The following is a 17,944-nucleotide window of genomic DNA, read 5'->3' on the forward strand; positions in this document are numbered from 1 at the left end:
ACACCATAGCACGCTTTTAAAATAATTCAAAACACCTTCTACTTGTGGACATGTGGTGAGGGGAAATAAGTTCTGTTTGCCTGTCTCTCTCCTGTCCGTACCACCCATTGACTGATTTGTCCAGTTTACAGTAGACAGTTCCTGTTTCATCATGTTGACGTTAGCTTGACTGAAATTTAAAATTTTAGCAGCTCTTTCATGGGCAGAATTTTCCCGTTGGCGTGTGGGGGCGGGCCCCACAAGCTGATGCATAAAATGAAGCGCGGTGACATTGGGCGAGCGTCCCGGCATCTCAGCGCGCTATAGCAATATTTCGGTGGGCGGGTGCGTGATGATCTCCGATGCGTGGCCACCATTAATTAACGGGCCACAACCGATGCCACCATCAAACACATCTTCCCTTCACCCCCCCCCCCCCCCCGGCGGCATTTCGCAGGGATCGTCCCCTCCGGGACACCCTTGTCCACTCCTCCATCACGCCCTACGCCTCAACCCCCTCCCACGGCACCTTCCTATGCAACCGCAGAAGGTGCAACACCTGCCCCTTTACTTCCCCTCTCCTCACCATCCAAGGGCCCAAACACTCCTTTCAAGTGAAGCAGCATTTCACTTGCACTTCCCTCAACTTAGTCTACTGCATTCGTTGCTCCCAATGCGGTTTCCTCTACATTGGAGAGACCAAACACAGACTAGGTGACTGTTTTTCGGAACACCTTCGGTCTGTCCGCAAGCATGACCCAGACCTCCCTGTCGCTTGCCATTTCAACACTCCACCCTGCTCTCATGCACCCTTGTCTGTCCTTGGCCTGCTGCATTGTTCCAGTGAAGCTCAACACAAACTGGAGGAACAGCACCTCATCTTCCGACTTGGTACTTTACAGCCTTCCGGACTGAATATTGAGTTCAACAACTTTAGATCATGACCTCTTTCCTCCATCCCCATCCCCTTTCCGATCCCTATTTTTCCAATAATTTATATAGATTTTTCTTTTCCCACCTATTTCCATTATTTTTAAATGTATTTCCATCCATTGTTTTATCTCTACCTTTTAGCCTATTTCAATCCCTTCCCTTCCCCCCACCCCACCCCCACTGGGCTATCTGTACCTTGTTTGTCCTGCTTTTTACCCTTAATGTCCCCATTAGCACATTTCTTAGCTAATATCACCACCGTGAACACCTCTTTGACCTTTTGTCTATGACATCTTTTGGCAATCTCCACCTATCACTGGCCCTTTATCCAGCTCTACCTGTCTCAACCCCCCCTTAAGCCAGCTTATATTTCACCTCTTTTCTATTTTTCCTTAGTTCTGATGAAGAGTCATTCGGACTCGAAACGTTAACTGTGCTCCTCTCTGCAGATGCTGTCTGACCTGCTGAGTTTTTCCAGGTATTTTTGTTTTTATCCCTGTTCCTGTTCTTGAATCCTCTGGCTATGAAGGCCAACGTACCATTTGCCTTCTTTACCGCCTGCTGCACCTGCATGCTTACCTTCAGCGACTGATGTACGAGGACACCCAGATCTCGTTGCACATTCCCCTCTCTCAATTTATTGCCATTCAGATAATAATCTGCCTGTCTGTTTTTGCCACCAAAGTGGATAACCTCACATTTATCCACATTATACTGCATCTGCCATGCATTTTCCCACTCACTCAATTTGACACGAATGTGCTCAGTCAGATAATTAATTTGGAAAGCTACTGATACTTGCCTGTGTGAGCAGAAATACTTCAAAACTCATACCAGCTGCTTGGACAGGACTCACAATCTTCAGGTCAGCACTCTGCTGAGAAGATCCATTTTGGGGCCTGTAGGCTTCAGGAAGCCTTTCCTTAGCCTGGGAATGGGAGTTGTGCGCTCCACTGGAGGCACCTCCTCTGAGGAGGAACGGAAGGTCAGAAGGGGGAGGAGGCCAGGAGTACCCATTCGGCCTCCAGGGGAGCCACCTTTGGGAGGAGAGGTGCTGGCACAGGGGACGCAGGGCCAACAGGAAGTCCAGGGTGGAAGGGGCCGCAGAAGACACCACTATCCTGCTGCCAGGGTTTACGAACGGCGAAGCAGCTACCTCAATATGCCTGAGGTACAGTGCCAAAGAAGACTCCATCTCTCAAGGGAGGCAGTCAACTATATCTGTCAGATGATAGGCCCTGAGATCTCCGCTAACTGTGTGGGAGAACACCCCATGCCAATGGCTCGAAAGGTCACAGCTGCCCTCAACTTCTAGCCTCCGGCTCCTTCCAGGGCTCGGTGGGTGATTTTTGCGATGTCTCCCAATCAGCTGTCCACACTTGTGTCAAGCAGGTTACAGACGCTCTGTTCAGATGGGCATTGACCTTCATCCACTACCATTGGGACCAGGCAAGCCAGACAGAGCGAGCCAGAGGCTTTGCGGCCATTGCTGGCTTCCCCCGTGTCCAAGGTGCTATAGACTGTACACATGTGGCCATCAAGGCACCAGTAGGTGAGCCCGGTGCCTTCGTCAACAGGAAGGGCTTCCACTCCATAAACGTGCAGATAGTGTGTGATCACAGGATGCAGATTCTACAAGTCTGTGCAAGGTACCCAGGCAGCTCCCACGACATTTTACATCCTCAGACACTCCCAGGTGCCGGGCTCTTCAGTGCTCCAGCCCGGCTGGATGGATGGCTGCTGGGTGACAAGGGCTGTCCCCTCAAAAGGTGGCTCATGACGCCTCTCCGCTATGCAAGAACAGAAGCTGAGCAGCGCTACAATAGGAGCCACGCCTCCACAAGGGCTGTGGTGGAGAGAGCCATTGGTCTTCTCAAGATGCGCTTCCGATGCCTGGACCACTCAGCGGGCGCACCCCAGTACCCCCCAGATCTTGTGTCACTGATAGCAGTTGCATGCTGTGCTCTCCACAATCTTGCGCTGGAAAGGGGGGACGCTGTGGACGAAGAAGATGTCGATGCAGTTGCTGCTGTTGCACACGATGGGCCCAGCAGTGTGTCCGAGGATGATCACGCACAGGGAAATGCTGAGGGGGTAGACGCTGACCCGGGCATACTCCAGAGAGGCAGGGACACCTGGGAGGCTTTAACCCAATGAACCTTCAGCTAGAACACCACAGAAGGACCTCCAGGACAAGCTTGTGCTGCAGGCTCCATTCTCGATACCTGAGTGCTAAATCTGCCTGGATAGGAACATTAACTAAGGGCCTTGTTAATAAAGCTCAATGTGACACATCTCACTCATACCATCATGGGTAACCATCCACCTGCAGAGGAAAAGAGTCACCCTCAGCCATGGTTACATGTCTAAATTTAATGATATAACAAAATGAACTTAAGGAAACAAAATGACAAATGTGTTAAACAGCACACCAACTAATGATGACCTAATTGCGGGGCAACACAAAAGCACCAGTGAGAAACCCATAGTGTGCCTAATGTGCTTTAAATTTACGCTTTCTGGTGCTATGTCTAGGTGCTCCCCCCTCGCTGGCACTGGCATCTGAGATAGCCGCTGACTCTGCTGTCCTGTTGGCCTCGATGACATCAGCGGCCGTCCTCTGGCCCATGGAGCCTGTGCTGGGCCCGCCTGGGAGGGAGCAGCCAGTGCCACAGCTGGCATCTCCCCAGTACTCGCAGCCTCATCGGATGCAATGGTGACTGGCGGAGGAGCTGCTGCCCTCATCCGGAGCGCCCTGAGAGGAGCTCGCAGAGACGACAGGCAGCTGCTGCGCTGACGTGAGGTTGCTTCGGACCTCCCTGCTCACTGTAGATGGATGTGCACCAAGCTGGGAAACTTGGTGCCCAAATCATCTCCCACACTGGCACTGACCAGCTGAGGTCAATGCCGATGTGAGGGCTTGCTGGACTGAGCGCGTTCCCAGGAAGCCCTGACTGGTCTCCTGGAGGAGCCTCTCCACGATAGTCGCCACCTTTTCCATGGAGGAAACATGGTGCTTGGCCACGAGGCTCATTGCATTGGTGATGGTCCGGGTGGACTCCTCCACCACAAAGACCAAGCCAAGCACAGCCTCATGTATCTCCGCCAGAACTTCCAGCACACCCTGCTGGACTTCCAGTGTTTGCTGCCTCATGGACGACTCCAGAGGCTCCTCATCAGCCACCGACTGAGCACGTGCCCGGTCCCCTGCAGTCTTCCGATTCCTGGCACTCTCTGTCTCCACCTGCTCCTCAAGCGATTGTGAAGTGCCCTCACCGCTGTGCCCCGGGACACTAGCCAATGATCTAATTCCCACTGAGGTGCTAGTAACTGCGTTGGTGCCTGCCTGGCAGAGCTGGTGTGATGCTGGTGGGTCAGAGATTTCAGGGCCCCCAGGTGTGAGAGGGGCCCCTGTGCCTCCTCCTCCCGGCCCTGATCCGCTGATGCTGAAAGGAAGAACAAGGACATTTGATTAGTTAACGTGGGGACAATGTCAACATGCATCCCTGTCCCCTGGATCATTATGCGCTCATCCTTCCATAAGCAATGGCCAAGCCATGTTGCAAACTTCAATCACTGAACATTCAGCAGTGCCATGGCACGTTTGGTCATGTGGGGGGGCCTCATCCACCCATCCCTGGGAACGAGGACCTCCCGCTGTGCTGCTACCTCCTCAAGGGCAGCAAGGCAATCGTCTGAGGAACGAAGGGCACCGTGCCCCCTTGCACTACCCTCCTGCCTGGCCTGCTCACCAGCAGCGCTCTGGGGAGCCCTTCTGCTGGCCATTTTTGACAGCCTTTGCAAGGCTGCAGGAGCTCTCTTAAACAGGCCGCCGGGTCGCCATTGGGCCCGGTGGTCATTGCAGTCCTGTCGCCGCCCGCCCACTCCCGCTGTCCTCGGGAGCCGTGATTCGCGCTGGGTGGGCCTTATTTGGCGCGCCTGCGTAAAATGGCGGCGCAGACCCGGCTGGGTCCACGCTCACCAGTGCCCGCTCCCACACTGCCCGCCCGACAGGCAGAAAATCCTGCTCCACGTTTCTCCCTTTCAAACAGAACATTGAATTCTATCATCAATGTGATCAATATTAGATAAATGTTCATGCACATTTAGGCTGTTAACTAAATCTGGCATATTACTCATTATGATATCTTATATGCCATGCACCTTGTTGCCTCAGGACATATTGGGTGGAATCATCCCAGATTTGCACTAAGTGCCGTAGCCAGTGGGTAAAATGATGTTCTGCCCACCGGCTACAATGGTGGCTTTTCACGCCATATTGTCCCAAACCCGCCACATTAATTATGCATTCCCGGGAAACATGCCATTTCCATGGCGGGCGGGCTCTTATTCGCCTGTCACGCCGTCGTCTCACTGCTTCATCACGCTCGGGCGCCATATTTAAAGTCCAGCTGCACGCACACCTCTCAGTGCTTCCCTGCACAGAAGACATGGCCATGAAAGGCAAAAAGACTGCGGCCCCCAGGTTCAATGACGCGTCCCTCGAGCGCCTTTGGGATGCAGTTGAGGCTCGCCATGATGTCCTCTACCCCTGTGCTGGCCACAGGATGAGCAGCAATATCACCAATCCGGATTTGGAGATGGTGGCGCTACCCAGTGCAGAAAGAGGATGAAGTATTTCCTCCATTCGCCAGGGTAAGTCACTCTTCTCATCACTCTCAACTCACACACTCACAAACCCATCACACATCCACAGGGATCTGCCAGTTCAAGGGACAGCACCATTCATTCTCTCACACATACCTTCGTTGTCCTCATCCCATCCATGGCACCACTCACCTCCCACACATGCCAGGCATATTTATCATCTGGGCATGGGTCTGGGGGATCTGGGCTGTCCCTGTGTTGACGGTGAGGTTGGTGGTGTGCTACCAAGTGAGGATCCAGCAGTGCAACATCCATCAGACAACCATGCTGTGAGTGATGTGTCCTCTTTCACAGGCCACTGCCATGCACTAATTGCCTCTCTTTGCTCTTGCAAGGAGCCAAACAGCCAATGAATCCCATGCCCCAGGGCCTCCAATCAAGTCCCGAAGAAACCTCTGAAGAGGAATCTGGAGGCACCCTCCTTGAAGTCCCGTCACAGCGCTCACCCACACCCTCCACCAGCATAGAGACACACACCTCGGTGGGACTAGCTTTAGAGTAGCCTCAGGATCACAATGTGGTGAGCACATTGCACTTTCTGATGCACAGCACATGGCGGCAGGGACTTCCCAGGTGTCCGGCAATCGGAGGACGGCTGGAAGCCAGAAATCTGCTGAGTCCGAGTCAGATGACAAACCTCTGGACTTGGTCATGTCACAGTTGCTGGAGCTGCAAAGGCATGCTAGGAACATCAGGAAGGGATGTCCGTTGCACTCCTCAGATTGCAAGACATGATGGAGGAGTCAGTCAACCTTCATTCTGAGTTGATAGAGCCAGCATGCCAATCCACTGAGGTCAACGCTGGTAGGATGGCGGCCACCATGGAGACCTTGGTCCAGGACGTCCCTCCTGCACTGCTGCACAGGCACAACTCCAATGCTGACGCCATATTTGGCCTCCAACAGTGTGTATGTAAGAGTGGTGTGGGGCAGCCTGATCTCACTCCAGTTACCCATACTCCTCAAGGAATGAGCTAGGGGCCCTTGGACACAATAGGGAGGAGAATCAGCAGGTGTACCCCCGGGGCCATCCATCCAGGTGACTCCAAGAGTCTCCGGCCCATCCGAATTCCATCTTCCTGTGACCTCAGTAGTTCCAGTTCCACAGGCCGAGGAGGGTGCCACAGACACACAGCAGGATCCTGAAAGCAGGCTGGGGCCCTCCAGCTCTCAGCCCTCCAGAGGACGCTTGCCAAGGTCATCATAGAGAGGGTGTAGCAGTCAGCAGGCTGCCTCCACCTCCACTGTGGATGTTGGGGGAGCACCAAGATGTAGCGGCAGGGTTAGGAAGGTTAAGAAGATATAGTTGCACAGTCTGTGCATGAGTGCTAATCACTTGTACATAATGTTCAGTATTGTCAATAAACTCCCAAGAATGTCTCCTTGCCTATGGTTCCTGGCGGATGAACAGTATTCAAGTCACTCAGATGTGAAACCTTCCTGCACAAGATAAAGGCAGGTGTCTCAGTCCAGGGCCTCTTCCCTGTGCTTTGTGCAGCCTTCAGACAAAAGTGATGGTCCAGCCTCACACTCTCTGGACACATTACTGATGCCTGCACCTTGGCGGTGCTTGTCAATTCTGCCAGAATGTAGTGGGCAGGTGTCACAGAGTTCTGTCATTCTCTCTGTGTGCTCTCAGCGCTTTTAAGGTTGGGCTGTCCTCCATCTCTTTAACATCTGTGACCAGTGAAGCTGTGCTGCTGAATGGGTCAGGTGCTGAAGGCTGACCACACGGGTGTCAGCAGCATCGCCCTCTGCGGGTAGCCCTTGTCCCCGAGGGGCCGTCCCTGCAGTCTCTGTGGGCCCTGGAAGATGTCAGGGATCTAAGAACAACTAAGAATGTCGGAGTCGTGGACACTCCCTGGAAATTGTAAGCAGACCTGCAGGATGTATTTGTGGTGGTCGCACACCAGCTGAACATTCAGCGAGTGGAAGCACTTGCAGTTGACATAGTTGACCACGTGTTGCGACGGAGATCTGAGCGCCACATGAGTGCAGTTGATGGTACCCTGCACCTGTGGGAAACCTGAGATCTGGGAAAATCCAATTGCTCTTGCATCCTGGCTCTCCTGATCCCAGGCAAAATGCATAAAGTTGTGTGCCTTCGCGAAGATGGCATCTGTGACTTCAAGAATGCATCTGTGGGCAGAGGCTTGTGATATCCCACATAGGTCACCTGCGGATCCCTGAAAGGAGCCACTGGCGTAGGAATTGAGTGCAGTGTCACTTTCACAGCGACTGGCAGTGGATGCCCTCCATGTCCATATGGCACCAAATCCTGCAGTGGCTGGCAGATGTGAGTGACCAGGTCCCTAGACATGTGCAGTCTTCAGCGACACTGGTTTTCGGTCATCTGCAGGAATGAAAAGCAGCATCTATAGACCCTGTGTCTAGCTAGGCACCGACCAGCGACAACTTGCTGTGGCTCTTCGGCGATGTGTGCGGGACCCCCAGCTGCCACTTCTTCCAGAGGTTGTGTCTCCTTCCTCTGCACAGCTGGGCACCTCAGTCGCTCTGTTCTCCATCGTCTTCGCTCTCTATACGCCACAAGGCATACAGCTATTTCACCACCTGATGTATTCCTCCTGCAGTATGAAAGCGAGAGGCACATGGGTTAGCCTGGGTGTACTAAGAACCTGTTTCGGTTAAGTCTGAAGACCCCTTAACTCATCCCGGAGAGTGTTGGCCACCACTTGGATGGCAGGAGATTAGTGTGCTGCATGGCTGCCTGAAAACCCATCTTCCTCCGTCCCACTCCACCTGACTGATGGGTGACAGCTTTACCCATTGGACTCCATCCTGTGCTCTCAGCTCAGGTGCAGACATTCTCCTAACCCGCACTGCAAGGCTGCACTGTTAGCTTGAATCATGGGGGAGGCTGGTCCAAACTGGAATGATGACATTGTGAGGGGCTGTGAGCACCTCCACCAGTGACTGCTCCATGGCCAACTTTAGCAAGGAGATTGTACAACGTGCCCAGTTGTGCAACTGTTCTGTCGTCCACTAAAACGCTCATTAGTTTGCAGCCTGTGCCCGAGGGGCGAAAAGCTTTCGAGCACTTGGTGGCACTTTGATGCCTCTGCGTTGCTTGAGTGGGCAGAGAAGCTGGAGGCCCGACTCCAAGCATATCATTGTGGCTGTGCCTGAACTGTCTCAGCTGCAGAGGAATGGTCACTTTATACAAGGTGCCCCTAATGTGCAGCCACTTCCCTTGACCACTCCCCCCACAAACCTGCACACGCTTGTACGTTACCTTCAACGGCCAGGCAGCCTTTGCACCCGCCCACCCCCCCAAGTCGCCTCAACTGCAGAGCATCCTTTGCCCATGCCACACCCAACATGCTGCAATGAGGCAATATGGGTAGAGCTCCGGAATAGGAAGGGTGCAGTCACAATGTTGGGGGTTTACTATAGGCCTCCCAATTGCTGGCGGGAGATTGAGGAACAGTTATGTAGGCAGATTTTAGAAAGATGTAAAAACAATAGGGTTGTTGTGGTGGATGATTTTAACTTTCCCTATATTGACTGGGAATCACTTAGTGCTAGGGGTTTGGGTGGTGCAGAATTTGTATGGTGCATCCAGGAGGGCTTCCTGAGGCAATATGTAGATAGTCCAACTAGGGAATGGGCAATACTGGACCTGGTATTAGGGAATGAACCCGGTCAGGTGGTCGAAGTTTCAGTAGGAGAGCATTTCGGGAAAAGTGACCATAATTCAGTAAGTTTCAAGGTACTGGTGGATAAGGATAACAGGAGTCCTCGGGTTAAGGTGCTTAATTGGGGGAAGGCTAATTATAACAATATTAGGCAGGAACTGAGGAATCTAGACTGGAGGCGGATGTTTGAGGGCAATCATCAACTGACATGTGGGGGGCTTTCAAACATCAGTTGATAAGAATTCAGGACCGGCATGTTCCTGCTAGGATGAAGGATAAACATGGCAAGTTTCAGGAACCTTGGATAACGAAGGATATTGTGAGATTAATCAAAAAGAAAAGGGAAGCATTCGTAAGGGCTAGAAGGCTGGGAACAGATGAAGCCCGTGGAGAATATAAAGAAAGTAGGAAGAAACTTAAGCAAGGAGTCAGGAGGGCTAAAAAGGGTCAGGAAAAGTCATTGGCAACCAGGATTAAGGAAAATCCCAAGGCCTTTTATACATATGTAAAAAGCAAGAGGTTAGCCAGGGAAAGGGGAGGCCCACTCAGGGATAGAGGTGGGAATCTGTGTGTGGAGCCAGAGGAAATGGGAGAGATACTAAATGAATACTTTTCATCAGTATTCACCAAAGAGAAGGACTTAGCGGTCGATTTGTCTTGGGAAGAGTGTGTAGATAGCCTGGATCATGTTGAGATCAAAAAAGAGGAGGTGTTAGGCATCTTGAAGAATATTAAGGCGGATAAGTCCCTAGGGCCAGATGGGATTTACCCCAGAGTACTGAGGGAGGCAAGGAAGGAGATTGCTGGGGCCTTGACAGAAATATTTGTATCCTCACTGGCTATGGGTGAGGTCCCAGAGGACTGTAGGATGGGCAATGTTGTTCCATTGTTTAAGAAGTGTAGCAGGGATAATCCAGGAAATTACAGGCCAGTGAGCCTTACGTCAGTGGTAGGGAAATTATTGGAGAAGATGCTACGTGACAGGATTTACTACCATTTGGAAGCAAATGGGCATATTAGTGAGAGGCAGCATGGTTTGTGAAGGGGAGGTTGTGTCTCACTAACTTGATTGAGTTTTTCGAGGAAGTGACAAAGATGATCGACGATGGAAGGGTAGTGGATGTTATATACATGGATTTCAGTAAGGCCTTTGACAAGGTCCCTCATGGCAGACTGGTACAGAAGGTAAAGTTGCATGGGATCAGAGGTGAGCTGGCAAGATGGATACAGAATTGGCTTGGTCATAGAAGGCAGGGTAGCAGTGGAAGGGCGCTTTTCTGAATGGAGAGCTGTGACTAGTAGAGTTTCACAGGGATCAGTGCTGGGACCTTTGCTGTTTGTAGTATACGTAAATGATTTGGAGGAAAATGTAACTGGGCTAATTAGTAAGTTTGCAGATGACACTAAGGTTGGAGGAGTTGCAGATACTGAAGAGGATTGTCAAAGGATACAACGGGACATAGATCGGTTGGAGACTTGGGTGGAGAAATGGCAGATGGAGTTTAATCCGGACAAATGCGAGGTAATGCATTTTGGATGGTCTAATACAGGCAGGAAATAAACAGTAAATGGCAGAACCCTTAAGTGCATTGCCAGGCAGAGGGATCTGGGTGTACAGGTCCATGGGTCACTGAAAGTGGCAACATATGTGGATAAGGTAGTCAGGAAGGCATATGGCATGCTTGCCTTCATTGGCAGGGGTATTGAGTATAAAAGCTGGGAAGTCATGTTGCAGCTGTATAGAAACTTGATTAGGCCACACTTGGAATATTGCATGCAATTCTGGTCACCACATTACCAGAAGGATATGGAGGCATGGGAGAGGGTGCAGAGGAGGTTTACCAAGATGCTGCCTGGTCTGGAGGTTACTAGCTATGAGGAGAGGTTGGAGAAACTCGGATTGTTCTCACTAGAGCGACGGAGATTGAGGGGCGACTTGATAGAAGTTTACAAAATTATGAGTGGCGTGGACAGAGTAGATAGTCAGAAGCTTTTTCCCAGGGTGGAAGGAGTCAATTACTAGGGGACATAAATTTAAGTTGAGAGGAGAAAACTATTGAGGAGATATGCGGGGCAAGTTTTTTACACAGAGGGTAGTGAGTGTCTGGAATTTGCTGCCAGAGGAGGTGGTGGAAGCAGGTACGATAGTGGTGTTTAAGAGGCAGCTTGACAAATACATGAATAGGATGGGAATAGAGGGATACGGACCCCGGAAGTGCAAAATGTTTTAGTTGACGGGCAACATGATCGGTGCAGGCTTGGCGGGCCGAAGGGCCTGTTCATGTGCTGTACTTTTCTTTGTTCTTTGTTGAAGTCCAACAAGCATCCCTCGCGATTACTCCACAAGGTTACTGTGCCATCACCTCCGAGTTCTCTTCAGAGTCCAGCCTGCCATGTGCATGCCTTTCATATGCTGTTGTGAAACATGGTGACGTGCGATCATGCCAACGTGGGTGGTCAATCCAGCGGGGGTGATGAGTCCGGCAGGCTGGCCTTATAATCATATGCTGCTGCATTACAATGAGGTTCCTGACATCCGATAGCAGGAAACACAGCCAGCCATCAATGGCATGAGTGGACGAATGCGAACTGGTTTCACAACATTGTGAAGTGGAGTTTTGGCCTTCTCACCATATTGTCTGCTCTTGCCACCGAACATGCCCGACGCCAGCGGGCACAGACGGTTCCGCTGATTGTTAGAGAGAACTATCACAAACACATTCAATAGTTCACTACTTTTCTGATGTGCTAGTCGGCTTATCCCAATCTATACAGAAGTTAAAATTCCAAATTAAAACAACTCTGCAGTTCTTACAGGTTTGTCTAATCTCTGCATTTATACAATCTTCCACAGCTACTACTAGGAGGCTTGTACACACTCACACTATCATCTTAAATCCATTTTTATTTCTTAATTCTACCACAAAGTCTTCACTACCTGTTTACTCCTTGTTATATTCTCTCCTACAGTACTCAGTGCCAAGCTCATATTTGATTGCCTGCACTTCATCCATTAATGTTGCTCACTAAGACTGCTCTTTCCCTCTCTAACATTTTCCTTATATTTCCCTGTGGACTTTATGGGCCGAATTTTGAGTTTGTCGGGTGGGCACGGCGGGCGGACCCGGGAGCAGCTCGGAAAAGAGTCATCGCCGGTGATCGACCCCAAGCACAAATTCACGTTGGCTGGCCAATTAAAAGGCTCAGCGCTGCCGGGGTGGGGGCGAGAGGAGGGTGAGCGCGGAAGTCTGTGCATGCACGTGGGAGAGCGCACTGAAAGCTCCCTGAAGGCACAGAGCTGCCTCAGGGAGCTGAAGAACCGGAGAAACAAAAATAAAGATTTTATAGATGGTGTAAACATATCCTCACATGTGACTCGGTCACACGAAGAGGGATATGTATAAAGTGAAGTTGAAAATTTTTCTTTGGTTTTTATTTACCGTTGGAAACCTCATACCGCCTGGCTGAAGTGCATCCTGATTTTAAGAAAGCATTAGAAATAGCGCTAGCGGTGGAAAGTGCCGTAAGGGGTGCACAAGCGATTCAAGATGTGCAAAATGGCACGGTTTTCCTAGTTGGGCAGGAACGGTCAGCCGAAAGTGGATCGAAAAGCCGGGAATCCGCCACGAAGCGTGAAACAGCCCCTGCTAACCAAAAACTTAGAGGAAACAGCTTAGCAGCAAAGTCAAAAACTAATTTTTATCAACGTGGAAACAATCGTACTCCTAATAATTGGCAATTTAAAAAGGTGGAGTGTTATTTTTGTCACAAAAGTGGACACATATTGAAACATTGCAAAGCGAGATTTAAATAGACTTCCAGGCAACTAATGAAGTCCAATGAAGTATACAGTGTAGAACAGCCAGAAACAACCAATTCTGACATTTATTGCTTGGTCAACATTAAAGTTGGGAAGACAGGGCCAATTACTGTCACATTGCAAATGAATGGTAAGCCCTTAAAAATGGAAGTAGACACGGGTGCTTCTACCACTGTAATAGGAGAGCATACTTTCAGATATTTAAATAAAGTTGCTCAACAATTAAATTTGGAACAAACCTCTGCCAAGTTGGAAACGCATATAGGCGAAGAAATCCAGGTAAAAGGCATCATCAGAGGAACTGTTCATTATAGACACCAAACAGCACAGTTACCAGTGATGGTGGTAGAAGGTGAAGGACCAAACCTTCTAGGCTGTGATTGAATGAAAGAAATTCAATTAAACTGGTCCAAAATCTTCCAAAGCAAAAATACCTGGAAAAACTCAGCGGGTCTGACAGCATCTGCAGAGAGGGATACAGTTGTCGTTTCGAGTCCATAAAATCCTCCAGAGTTGCTAAAAGAAAATGACACCATCTTCAAGGATGAACCGAGAAAAATCCAAGTCCTGCAGGCCAAGATTTACACGTACCCATAAGCAACCCCTCGCTTTTTGAAAGCAAGACCGGTGCCATACGCTCTGAGAGAGAAGGTTGACGCTGAGCTGAACCTGCCAGAGAGATTGGGTATCATAAAAGCGGTTTTAGTTCTCAGAGTGGGCAGCACCCACAGTCCCTGTCCTTAAACCAGATCAGACCATCCGGATCTGTGGGGATTATAAACTAACGGTCAACAGGACAGCCAAACTGGAAAGGTACCCTATTCCCAAGATTGAAGACTATATGCCAAACTAGCAGGAGGGACAATGTATACAAAGCTTGACATGAGTCACGCATATCAACAACTGGAGTTGGGTTATGCTTGGTGAGAATTTGTGACCATAAACACCCACAAAGGATTATATCAATACACACGCCTGCCCTTTGGTGTTTCTTTGGCTTGTGCCATTTTTCAGAGGACAGTGGAGAACTTGCTACAAGGACTACCTCGAGTTGTGCTCTACCTCCATGATGTACTAATAACTGGATTCACGGAAATGGAACACTTGGCTAATCTAGAGGAAGTCCTGAAATGATTTTTAGAAGCAGGAGTGTGCCTAAAGAAGGAAAAATTTTCAGGCAAATTAAGACATTTATTTGGGCCACCGGGTAGGTGCCCAAGGGTTACATCCTGTTGAAGAGCAGTCAGAGAGGCACCTGCACCTAAGAAAGTCTCTGAACTTAAATCATTTTTAAGGAAGGTAAATTATTATGGCCAATTTTAACCAAATTTTTCAATGATTCTAGCCCCTCTACATTCACTGCTAAAGAAAAACCAGCATTAGGTTTGGAAGTCACCCCAAGAAGAAGCCTTTATGAAAGTAAAACAGCTCTTGCACTCTTCAAAGTTGTTATTGCACTCTGACCCGACAAAGGAATTCGTGCTAACCTGCGATGCGTCCCCCGATGGAGTGGGAGCAGTACAATCTCACAAGATGGACAACAGTACAGAGAGGCCGATAGACTATGTATCCAGGACACTTACCACAGCTGATAAACTATATTCTCAGATCGAAATAGAAGGTCTGACGATTGTTTTCGGTGTAAAAAAATTCCACCAATACGTGCATGGGCGACATTTCATGATAGTATCAGACCACAAACCACTTTTGGGTCTGTTTAGCAAGGAAAAGGTTACGCCTCCCATAGCCTGTGCACAAATTCAAAGATGAGCCCTAATTTTGGCGGCATATGAATACACCTTTGTGAATAGACCAGGTGTTCATATAGCCAATGCTGATGTCCTAAGTCGCCTTCCTTTGCAAGAGAACAATGACCATGTCCCAGTTCCCCAAGAGCTCATATTCATGATGAATTTCCTGGATTCCTCGCCAGTCTATGCCAGACAGATAAGAAACTGGATGAATTGAGATCTAGTCCTGTCTCGAGTGAGAGACGAAGTGTTACATGGTTGGTCTCAGGAAACAGTCTCTGATGAATTGAAACCACTTTTCAACCAAAGACACGAGATGAGAAGTCAAGGTGGTATTCTATTATGGGGTGCATGGGTAGTAGTTCTTTCACAAGGAAGAGAACCACTTTTAGTAGAGCTACACATACCAATCCGGGAATCTCACAAATGAGGAAGATAGCGCAAAGTTACCTCTGGTGGACAGGGGTGGACAGCGATATTGAGAAGGTGGTAAAACACTGTGTGCAATGTTAACAGCTACAAAAGTTGCTGGTGGCAGCCCCATTACCCATGGGAGTGACCATGGTAGACCTTGGGTGAGATTGCACATAGTTTACGTCGGTCCATTCCTCAGAACCATATGCTCATTCCAAGTGGTTAGATGTTTATGAGGTTAAGTCGCCAACATCAGGCGCTACTATCGAAAAACAACACCAAAGCTTTGCTGTCCATGGATTGCCAGAAGTAATCATCTCAGATAATGCTCCTGCGTTTATGAGCACTGAATTTCAAAGATTTGTCAGCCTAAATGGTATCAACCATGTGAAGACTGCACCGTACCATCCGACATCTAACGGACTGGTGGAAAGAGCAGTACAAACTTTTAAGGCGGGAATGAAAAAGCGAACAGGTGAATTGTTGGAAACTAGACTTTCTCATTTCCTATTTCACTACAGAACAACCCCCCCACACTACGACAGGATCAACACCTGCAGAATTACTGAATAGGCGCCATCTTCGAAAATGACTAAGCCCGATACTTTGCATTTTGGAGGGGAAGGTGGAGAAAAGTCAATGGAACCAAAAATCGACTCATGATTTGCATAGTCATGAGTGACAATTTACTGTTGGAGAAGCAGTATATGCCAGGAATTTTGGTGGAGGACCGAAGTGGTTTCCTGGTAAAGTAAGCTCCATGACCGGACCATTGTCGTACCAGGTGGAAGTGGAGGGTCCGGATCACCCATAAGTATGTGGATTATTTAAGAAAAGGAGATACCCCAACAAAATGATGTTCCACCTGTAACCACTGCTGAGTCTGTGGTCCTATTGAAGTTGCTCAACCAAGGACAGACATGCCCGATGTCTCTTTCAGAGTGGAAGACGCTGAACTGCCTATGCCTAATGAGGTACCTGATGTTAATGTGGTTCCAGAGAATATGTTTCCTGAAAAAGAATCTGAAGTCATGAGCGACAACGTTCCACATGGATCAGGAAACCAACTAAAAGACCGAACTTGTAATTTCATGACCTGTGTAAATATTGTAATGCCATTAGATAAATATCCTTGTAAATACAAAATGTACAGAAAATTTAAAGGGTGAATGTAGTAATTATGGTTTTGATAAATGTAGGACTGTAGCTTTAAGAATAATCCAATGTTGTAAGATCACATGATCTGTATAAACCAATGAGTTAGCAGCATGGGGAACCTCTAGGACCCAGTTCTTTAATTAAAGAGTTAAATGCACACATGCAGTTGTTGCTGCTGTCTTGTAAATAAAGTTCAATGTTTCCACCTGGAAAGTCAACTCGATAACAAGGACTAATTAAGACACACTTCTGTATGTGTGTCTCTTTATTTGAGGGAGTGAGTGTTTTAGTTGTGTTTAAATTTCTGGTGTATGAATAAATGCTTACCTTTTCTATTGATTTAAATTTACCAGAAAGCCTGTTTTTTGTCTATTCTTTAAAGTCACTACACTCAAAAGGTCTAAAAGGCTTCCTATTAAGACATACATCTTGTTGTGAACAACTGAGGTGAGGAAAAAGGGGAAAATGCTAACCTCCCACCTCTTCCCAACTGTAACACACATCTTTGCAAAGCATTGAATCAGAAATCCTTGATAGTTGAGGAGAGCATTTGCAACATCTCTCCTACTACAAGAAATGTATTGGCCTCAGAACCTTTCTTTTAGCTTGACAAACAGTCAGAATGATAAGCTCTTTCAATATCCTAAACAGAGTATTGAATCATTGCCTGTTCCTTCTGTTCAGTGCAGATTCGCTCAGGGCTACAACATGACTAAGAGATATTGACAATGTTTTCAAAGGTTTTCAGTATGCCCTGCTTAACATAAAGAGGGGGAGGAGTGGTTAAAATGTTTAGTTCACCTCACGATACATTCGCAACTTTTATTTGAGTCTCTATTTTTCTTTTTGCTCTGTATCGCTTTTTATCTGTCTCTTATTTACAAATTCACCCTCTGTCCTTTGAATGAGACTTTGGATTGAGACTGTGGTTGCCTTCATAATTATAAAACCTTTGATAAGTTTAATAATTGTATGATCTTTGTATAGCTATTAATACCATTATGCCTGATATGTGATAGGTTGTGTTTCAAGAGGAACAGCAATGGATAACAATGTGGATAAACTAATACTGCATAATGGTTATAGTAACACACTAGCGACCTGGATATCATGAATTGAAAATGTATCAGGGTAAATTGTAAAGGTGATTTCAAAAAATCTTCTAATCTTTAAGCATTGGCAGGAAAATAATGGCTATGACTGGTTAAGCAATCCAATCATCCCCACTACTTTCACAAAATCAAAAGGATAGATATTAAGTGTAACCTTGCAAATGCCATTCACATGCTGAGAGTTTAGACCAACTGGTTGAAATAAGAAACAAGAGAAACCTTCATAGACATGTTTTCAAGATGGATTTTGAGTCGAAATCGTGCTTTATGATACTGACAACTAAAGCATTCATGTGCTTTTACAAAATTCCTGTGACTGCAATTTTAACTGAGGTGTTTATCCCATTTAAAACAAAAAGCTTGATATCTTTAATAAAATAGCAGTCAGCAAATATTAAATCATACAACTTTTATAGCATCTGTAATATCGTAAACCAAGGCACTTCGCAGGAAC

Source organism: Cetorhinus maximus, chromosome 4 (genome assembly GCF_964194155.1).
Source record: "Cetorhinus maximus chromosome 4, sCetMax3.hap1.1, whole genome shotgun sequence".
Taxonomy (NCBI): Eukaryota; Metazoa; Chordata; class Chondrichthyes; order Lamniformes; family Cetorhinidae; genus Cetorhinus; species Cetorhinus maximus.